The sequence below is a fragment of the Carlito syrichta genome, unplaced genomic scaffold, assembly GCF_000164805.1.
Source record: "Carlito syrichta isolate Samal-C Ts95f unplaced genomic scaffold, Tarsius_syrichta-2.0.1 Scaffold288907, whole genome shotgun sequence".
Classification (NCBI taxonomy): Eukaryota; Metazoa; Chordata; class Mammalia; order Primates; family Tarsiidae; genus Carlito; species Carlito syrichta.
Genome location: NW_007233003.1, coordinates 1 through 9,898, shown reverse-complemented (window position 1 = coordinate 9,898; position 9,898 = coordinate 1). Strand labels below are relative to the sequence as shown.

Sequence of the window (9,898 nt, the reverse complement as noted above, 5' to 3'; positions counted from 1 at the left end):
CCTGTGCCCTGCTTAGGACTCCTCCATGTCGGACTGATGACCTGTGCCCTTCTGGGATGGGGTGAAACATCCCAAAGCATCTCTGGACACTCACCCACTTTTGTTCACTGGGCAGGGCTTCAGTTCTAGCCTAAGGCATGGTGGGGGGTGGGGTGCCTGGGTTCCCATGTCTGCCATGGCTCTCTGCTCTCTGTTTGTTCAAAGACAACTTTGCTGGGTGAAGGGTGTGTCACCCTTCCAAAAATGTTCAAGGTGTTTCCATTTATTAGCAGTTGGGTCCCTCCTCTCTGTCTTGCTTGGTGAGAGCAGCACTGCTCTCCTGCTCCATGGGTGGCCATCTTGGATCCTTTGTAACTTTGCTTCAAAAAGTAAGATTTTTCTATTATATTTTGGATGATTAAAGCAAGGAAGTATTTTTAAGTCTTGAAAGTTCATAAAACAAAGCTATGATGTGGTTTTCTACACTTCAACATCTAATGTGTGTATAACTTACTTGTCTGTATATGGAGGGTTTGGCCATGTATCCTAGTCTAAGTACCCTGCCTCACTGAAGGACTGGAAAAATGACCAGGAGCACTGTCTCTGATACTACAGCAAGGGATATAATCTGGTGTCATCCAGAGAAGTCCTACTCAGTGACCTACTAACCTACTAGGTCACCTTATCTGGGATAAACTCGAGATACTGGAGAATCTAAACTTGAAACTGAAGGAGGGTAGTGGCTCATATGCTATCTTAGTTGCCTCCTGTTGCACACCAATTGTGTATAGCCATGTCGGAGACCACAGGCTTTACCAGAGATCTCAGAGGTCAAATTATTCAGATCTTTACTTCAAAGAAATCTATTTCCCACTTCTGCATCTCTCCCCAATACACCCAAGACAACTTCTCTGGGTTCTCAAGTCCATCATTGGCTTGGCAGTGCTTGGAATAAATACTTAATCCCTAGCAGGGAAATGAAAAATTGTTGGCTTATCTGCCAGAAGATGTCACTGCAAGACACCCAACCTGGCAAGGTGGAGAAAAACCAGCCTTGGTTTATTGCTTCTTCAGAAGACTTCTTTCCACTTCTTTTCACTTCTAGCCTACCCTCCTAGTCTAGGGTAGGTGGGTGTGGCTCCTCCCACCGCCAGTTTGTCAGAAGGAATTCTGGTGCCTGAATGCACAATAACTCTAGTTCTAGCCACATCTCTTTGTATAGCAGAGTGACACGGAAGTATTGTCAATTGCTAATCTAAGTAAATTCTTTTTTGCTGCTTACCAGAAGAATGGCTATCAGATATCTCCTTAGATAATTCTTGAGGCACCTGTCAAACTGTTGATGGAAGTATAAACTACTACAGTCTTTCTAGAAGGCATGCCAGCAATATGCATATCCTTTGACTCAGCAATTTCACTTTTAGGACATTTGGGGAAAGATATACAAGGAGAGTCATTATTGTTTATAACCAGAAAAGCCAGAAACAATGTAAATGCCTAACTATAAGGAATTGATTAAATGAATTATATCCAAACAATCGAATACACTAAAGTCATTGAAAAGGGCGAGAAAGATAATTGTTTACTGACATAGAAAGATGCCCTTAATATATTATTAAACAAAGTAGGTTACTCTACCTGAACCAAGAGGCTTACCTGATGATTTTCCTTTCTGGTTATCTACTGCCACACAGTTTAATTTTTGTTATTATTTTTTTAGTTGGAGTCTCACTCTGTTGCCCAGGCTGGACTGTAGTGGCACACTCACGGCCACCACAGCCTCGACCTGCTGGGCTCAAGTGATCCTTCTGCCTCAGTCTTCCAAGTAGCTGGAACCACAGGCAAGTGCCATCACGCCTGGCTAATTTTTTGATTTATCGTAGAGACGAGGTCTCACCATGTTGCTCAGGCTGGTCTCAAATCCCTGAGCTCAGGCAATTCTCTTGCCTTGGTCTCCCAAAGTGCTGGGATTGCATGCTTAGGCCACCGTGCCCAGCCAGTTATTATCATTATTTTCTTTTTTTTTTGATTTGAAGTCTCACTCTGTCACCCAGACTAGAGTGCAGTGGCCGCTCCTGGCCACCGCAGCCTCAACCTGCTGGGCTCTGGTGATCCTTCCACCTCAGCCTTCCAAGTAGCTGGAATTACAGGCGTGCGCTACCACGCCCGGCTAGTTTTTGATTTACTGTAGAGATGAGGTCTCACCAAGTTGCCTAGGCGGGTCTCGAACCTGCGGGCTCAGGCAATTCACTCACCTTAGCCTCCCAGAGGCACGGGATTACAGGCTGAGCCACCGAGCCTGGTTGCCAGTTATTATTTTTAAACAAGATGGTTTCTAGGTTTCTTTGATACTTTTTCTTTAAATATTTTGTTGAATTTTTCTTTCAAACAAAACAGTGTTTCCTTCTTGTACCCACCTAATAACACAAGTATACAAGTATAAAGTCTGCAGTTTCCAACCCCAGAGCTCACTTCTATGCTCTGCTTCATGAAAACAGTGTTACATTTCATGAATATCATCTACGTTTTCTCTAAGTTCATAAAAACATAAGCATGTATTTCACATATTAGTCTTAATCTTTTAAGATGTGATTACAGTATACACATTCTGCAGCTTGCATCTTAAAATTTAACAGCATATCATGGACATTTCTCCAGAGACCAACTAATTCTTATCAATGACATGAATATTCCATGATATGGATGCACCAAAATCTAGTCAACCACACTCCACTTTGTAGACATATGGATTGTTTCCAGTAGCATAAGTATTTCTTGGGATCAGATTGGTAAAGTAGGTTTGCTGGCCCAAAAGTATGCTTTTTTTTCACTTTAATACTCCCATTCTTTGTTATATGTTTGTTGTATAACAAACCACCCTAACACTTAGCGGCCTAAAACAACAACTTCTTATTTCTCGCAGCATTCTGCTCAGGAAACCAGGCAGGGTTCTGGGTGGCTGTTGTGCTCTGCATGGCTTCGGTGGGGTCACTCGTGTAGTTCTGTTCAGCCCACAACTGCGCTGTACTGGATAGGCTGAGAAGCTTCACTCACAGGTCTGGCCGTGGTGCTTCTCTCCACGTGGCTAGCTTGGGTGACTGGCAACATTGTGGTCTCAGGTTAGTCTTACCCCTTATACAACAGCTTTCTTCTTCAAACAAGGCAGAAGCAGAAGTCACCAGTCCTTTTAAAGGTTAGGAGACAAGGACGGCAGCACTTCTGCCACACTCTTGATCAAAATCAGGTTTACAGTCAGACAACATTTACAAGGAGGGGAGAGAAAAATGATGGCCATATTTGGAAACTATCTGCCACATCCTGGGTTATTTTCCAGAAGCTTAAGAAATTCACACTCCCCAATAGCTTTATACAAAAAATAAAAAATAAAAAAAGCCTATTTCCACAAGTACTAGATGTTTCTTAATTTTGAAAAAATTTAATTTTGTTTTGTCTGCCTTTCAAATCGTTTGCTGCTTTTCTGTTAAATGCTTAAAAATCAATTTGTAGGAGCCGTTTGTAAAATACAGAAATAAGCTATTTGTCACATTGTGGAATAAATGTTTTCTGCTAGCCTCTCACTAATGTTTTGTTTAATGGTGTGTTTAGATTTATAGAAATCTGTAAATTTGTACATAGTCAATCTTGACAATCTTTTTGTCATTTAGGTTTCTCATCTTGCCAAGCAGACACTCCATCATCCCCAAAGCTATCTGAATAATCTAAATGTTCTTATGTCTTAATTGTTTAATATCTTTAATGCATTTGAAATTTATTTTTATTTTTAATGAACACAGAGAAACTGTCTTTTGTGTTTTTTTGGAAGAAAGCAAGTTATGCCAGAATCATTTATTAAATGTGGCTTCTTTTTCCAGTGATTGGAAATATAAGTTTTTATCACATATTGAATTTACTATATTTGTCTCCATTTCAGATTATTTTCCCACTTATTGACCTCTTATTCTTTTTTTTCTTCTTTCAGTGGAGACGTGGTCCAGCTATGTGGCCTAAACTGGTCTCAAACCTCTGGGCTCAAGCAATTCTTTTGCCTCCGCCTCCCAAAGGGCTGGGATTACAGGTATGAACCACTGTGCCAGATCTCATTCATATTTTTGTCATTTGAAAAATTTGTTTTTGCTTTCTCCAGCCGACCGCCGCCATCATGGGTCGCATGCACGCTCCCGGGAAGGGCCTGTCCCAATCGGCGCTACCCTACCGCCGCAGCGTCCCCACTTGGCTGAAGTTGACGTCTGACGACGTGAAGGAGCAGATTTACAAACTGGCCAAGAAGGGCCTGACTCCCTCACAGATCGGTGTGATCCTGAGGGACTCCCATGGTGTGGCACAAGTACGCTTTGTGACAGGCAATAAAATCTTGAGAATCCTTAAGTCAAAAGGGCTTGCTCCTGATCTTCCTGAGGATCTCTACCATTTAAGTAAGAAAGCAGTTGCTGTCCGAAAGCACATCGAGAGGAACAGAAAGGATAAGGATGCTAAATTCCGCCTGATTCTGATAGAGTCGAATTCACTGACTGGCTCCATATTACAAGACCAAGCGAGTCCTTCCTCCCAATTGGAAATATGAGTCGTCCACAGCCTCTGCCCTGGTTGCATAAATTTGTCTATGTACTCAAGCAATAAAATGATTAACTAAAAAAAAAAAAAAAAAGAAAGAAAAATTTGTTTTTGCTGGGCCCAGTGGCTCAGTGTGTAATCCCGCACCTTGGGAAGCTGAAGTGAGTGAATTGCCTGAGCCTGAGGGATCGAGACCCGCCTGGGCCACGTGGCAAGACCTCATCTCTACAATAAATCAGTAAAAATAGCTGGGCGTGGTAGCGCGCGCCTGTAGTTCCAGCTACTTGGAAGGCTGAGGCGGAAGGATCGCTGGAGCCCAGCAGGTAGAGGCTGCAGTGGCCGGGAGCAGGCACTGCACTCCAGTCTGGGTGACAGAGTGAGACTCCAATTCAAAAAAAAAAAGAAAAATTTGTTTTAATATTCAAGGTAACAATGTTTCCATTTTGAAAAAAAAAAAAGCCAACATTGCTTTTAAGTTATAATTATAGTAGATCTTGGATACTAGATTTATAAAGTAATGTTACGTGTCTTTTTTCTGGTAGAATAAAATGAAATTTCTGGCCGGGCGTGGTAGCTCATGTCTATAATTCCAGCACTTTGGAAGCCCAAGGTGAGAGGACTGCCCATGGGTTTGAAACCAGCCTGGACAACTTGGCAAAACCTCATCTCTACAATAAGTCAAAAAATTAGCCAGGCAGGGTGGCACATGCCTCAAGTTCCAGCTGCTTGGATGGCTGAGGCAGAAGGATTGCCTGAGCCCAGTAGGTTGAAGTTGTGGTGGCCGTGAGCATGCCACTGCACTCCAGCCTGGGCAACAGAGTGAGACTCCAACTAAAAAAAAAAAAAGAAAAAGAGAGAGAGAGAAAGAGAAAATGAAATTTCTTAAACTTTTACCAACAGTGGTAGTATAATATGGCAAGTGGAAAGGGCTGAGCAGTGTACCTAAGGTATTCTACTAAAGACTTGTCAGAAATATAGTCTTTAATGCATTCACAACTAGTTGGGCACTATGCTAGATGATGCAGACAGACATATTTAAGGCATGGGTATTGCTATTCATTCTTTCCAGAAAACAGGCAGCAAGCAAAAATAAATTAGAGCAAATGACTGGCGGTAGAACTACACTAAATGTTTTCCCTTTGTGAAGTTATTATGTAAATAACAATTTAATGGAAAGACCACGTGTTTGTGTAGGTATATGTGTTTGGTTAAACTATTCTGACAGTCTTTTGTGACTGGAGTAAAGAAGAGCCTAAAATGTTAAATGAGAAGAAAAGTATTCTCTAGAATTCAGATCTCTAGTAGACGTGTAATATTCAAATCCAAGAGAGGGAAAAAAAATGTCAGCATCTTGGCATTTAGTGCTCTCTCTTTCTACATTCTAGCAGAGGAATTTTTAGTTTTAAACCATGGTCCTGAACATATAGTCTGTCTAGTCTGATGTGCTTTTAGCTAGCCATCAACTACGAGGTCTCAAATTGAGTTTGTAAACCATCCTTTAAAAAGTACTACATACACACTGCTGAATATCACTATAGTCACCTTCGAAGTACTCCCCTTGGGAAGCTAGGCACTGACACCAGCACCGAGTCTGCCCATCAAAGCAATTTTGGAACTTCTCTGGAATGGCCATCAGAGTTGTCGTCATTTGTTGGGGTCTGACAATTAAGCTCATGAACTTGCCACTGTGTGCTTACGTTGGCAGCACTGTACAAATAACTGTATTGGAACACCCTCCCTACTTTCCTGATTTAGCCCCCACTGACTTTTTTCTTTACCCAAAGATAAAAGAAATACTGAAAGGAAGATATTTGATGACATTCAGGACATTAAGAGTAATACGACAGCTCTGATGGCCATTCCAGAAAGTTCCAATATTGCTCTGATGGGTGGACTAGGCATTGGCATCAGTGCATAGCTTCCCAAGGGGAGTACTTCAAAGGTGACTGTAGTGATATTCAGCAATGAGGTATGCACCATTTTCTCTAGGATGAGTTGCCTAACTTAATTGTCGGAGCTCATATTTGTAGCTAGGACTGGAACCGTAGCCACCTGGTGAACTTCTGGATCTCAATCTGTAGGCTTAGCTCACTATACAAAAACAAAACATTATCTTTTCAGTTCTTGAGTTTCTCGCAGTCTGAAACGGATCACCTGCAAGGGCTCATAGAAGAGTTAGCTATCTGAAGACAGTGATCATGATGTACTTCTAGGGAGAATAAAAGAAAACACTGAGCCTTTAGTTGTACAGAGCTTGAGAAAGGAGTCACTGCATGAAAATGTTTTGAGGACCTGATAGGTTGAAATAGCTCAGAATGCATCACTGAGGCTTAGGCAGTTTTATAGCAAAGAATCACATGAAACTGGAGGACTGCCACGTCAAAGGTCTCAAGATAGAATCAGAAGTACAAAGCTATTTTAGACAACTTCATGCCATCTTTGGGAAAGGACAGGGCAAAAAACAGGTCATGTTCAATTACTTTCTCGATGCTGGTGGATCAGGAGCAAATTCTAGACTAGAACCATGCTACTATTTTCCTACTATAACATTTTTTTTTTTTTAGTTGGAATCCCACTCTGTCACCCAGGCTGGAGTTCAGTGGCATGCTCACCACACCCGGCTAATTTTTTGTTTATTTATTGTAGACAAGGTCTCACCAAGTTGCCCAGGCTGGTCTCAAACCCATGGTCTTAGGCAACCCTCTCACCTCGGCCTCCCAAAGTGCTGGGATTATAGGTGTGAGCCACCACGCCCAGCCTACTATAATAGCTTAACCTCTTCCCCACCTCTTTCCAATGTGTATGAAACATAAGCAATAAGAACAACATTCAAATACATGAAGTAGATCTATACAGTCTTGTTTGTTTCTCTGGAACTTTTAATAATATATATATATATTTTTTTATGAGTTGGAGTCTCACTCGCACAGACTGGAGTGCAGTGGCCACTCCCGGCCACCGCAGCCTTGACCGGCTGGGCTCTGGCGATCCTTCCGCCTCAGCCTTCCAAGTAGCTGGAACTACAGGCACGCGCTACCACGTTCGGCTAATTTTTTGATTTATTGTAGAGATGAAGTCTCACCAAGTTGCCCAGGCGGGTCTCGAACCCGCACGGGCTCAGGCAATGCACTCACCTCAGCCTCCCAAAGGCGCAGGATTACAGGCTGAGCCACTGAGCCTGGCTCAGGTTTTTTACTTCTAGGAAATCTTAAAGTAGCTTGACTGGGTCCCGGCAGCAAGAATCCAGGAAAAATTGAGATATGAGTCCCAGTGCTCTTTTTGACTCTGCTGGTTCTATAAAGTCGCTTTATGCAACCAGTCACCTCCAGAGTGGTGAACTCTCTAGCAGAGAGAAAGGTTTACACCGCCTCCAGTCACTGGTAATGTCTGCCATTTGCCTCTCTTGTTTGCATCTGTCAAGGTACCGGCAATACTAGTGCACAGGCTATCCTAGACCTGGTTGGAATTGGGAAACTTTTAACTCCACAAGCCAATCTTTTTCTCATTTTTCCCTTGCCTTGAGGGCCTAGGAACTTTGCATTTGGTTGGTGGGGGGAATGTAAAGCTAATTTGAATACTGGTAGTGTTTTTGCTATTACTTAAGATTAATTCTACCAAAAAAAATTGATTAAATTATAAGAAACTGGCAGGGCGTGGTGGCTCAGCCTGTAATCCCAGCACTTTGGGAGGACGAGGCAAGAGGAATGCCTGAGCCCAGGGGTTCAAGACCAGCCTGGGCAACTTGGCGAGACCTCGCCTCGGCAATAAACCACAAAAATTAGCATGGTGAGGTGGCATGCACCTGTAGTCCAGCTACTTGAAAGGTTGAGGTGGGAAGGATCACCTAAGCCTGGCGGTTCAAGGCTGTGGTAGCCGTGAGCATGCCACTACACTCCAGCCTGGGCAACAGCGTGAGGCTTCAATTCAAATAAAAAAAAATTGTAAGAAACTGACCCTATTCACATAACTTATTTAGTTATTATCTCTAAATATATCTGGTATACTGGGGGCTTTTAAAAATGCATACCAGCGGTCAAGAGATAAATTAAGTTCCTATGGTAGGCAGGATAATAGCCCCCTGAAGGTGTCCAAGCCCTCTCAATCCCTGAAACCGGTAAGTATATTAGGTTACATGGCAAGGTGAATCGCATATTAGAAGGACTCAGCTGTGGAGGGAGAGGAAACAAGCCAAGGAATTCATGACCTCTAAAAGCCACAAAAGTGGATTCTCTCCTACAGTTGGTAAGAGGAAAAGACCACTGCCAACACCCTGATTATTGACCAGTGAGACGGTTTACCCTCCAGAACTCTAAGGTGATCAATTTATAGTTTCAAGTCACTAAATTTGTGGGAATTTGTTACAACAGCAATGAAATACTAATACAGGCTTCTCTTAAGGTTCCAGGCTCAGTTGTTTAGAGTATAGGGGGTCAGGTGGGCAATTAATTGTTTTTGTTTGGGAAAAACTAGGATCATAGGTGTGAGCCACGATTGGGTCAGTAAAGCTTCTTACTGGGAATTAACTCAGCTCTAGGAAGCTCCGTCTTTATCCCGCCACTGAAGTAAGGGATCTAGCCAGTCTAGCCCCAGCCAATCAGGATCCTTTCCGTAACACCTGCTGGAAAGGAACAAAGCTAAGCTGAAAGTACTGCTATAACCGGAGTGCAAGAAAGGCGTCGCCACACACCGAGAGTTGAATTTTTGAGTCCGTTAATAGCCCGCGGTCGAGAGGGGTCATGTCTCCAAATGCTCTCGAACCCCGAATGCAGCAAGACAGGCTTATAAGGGCAAAACCCACAAACGGCTACACAGCACGGGGGTCAGGGAACAAGGAGCCAAAAACAAAGGGACAAAATAGAGGGACAAACTATGGGGATGTGGCATGGGGACTGTTGCAAGGAACAATTTCTTGGCGCGACGTCTGATTTCAGTTAACAAAGCAATCAACGACGCGGAACAGCTCGGGGGAACAAGGATGTGGGTCTGTGGCCAAGGGAACGTTACCACCGTCACACGCACACACTGGGGGGCTATTCCTAGGTCAGCAAGCAGTTAAGACGGAGGATTTCAACAAAATGGAACTACGTGTGTCAAGCGAGCTACTGTAACCAAAGGGGAGAGTTCAGTATTCACGCCGGGGCGTGCAAAACATCCCACGGTCGGGCTGCGGTGCTCGCCCCGTGTCTCCTTCCGCCCAAGGCTTCTGAAGAGGAGGCTCGAGGCCCGCAGCCTCCGACGGAGACACCCGGGGCATCAGAGCAAAGTTCTTCCCGGGTGCGGTCTGCTGAGTATCCCCGACCCCCGCACTGCGGGGCTCGCTTTCCCGGCCGTGTCCGCCGCCGTCTCC

The 9,898-nt window shown here is 43.7% G+C and overlaps 1 pseudogene across 1 annotated transcript; it reads left to right on the top strand.

Annotated features, from left to right (window-relative positions):
* Positions 1-4,117: 4,117 nt before the first annotated feature.
* Positions 4,118-4,592, top strand: LOC103256073 (annotated as a pseudogene). Its single transcript, XR_504057.1, has one exon. The product of XR_504057.1 is annotated as a 40S ribosomal protein S13 pseudogene (transcript).
* The last annotated feature ends 5,306 nt before the right edge of the window (positions 4,593-9,898 follow it).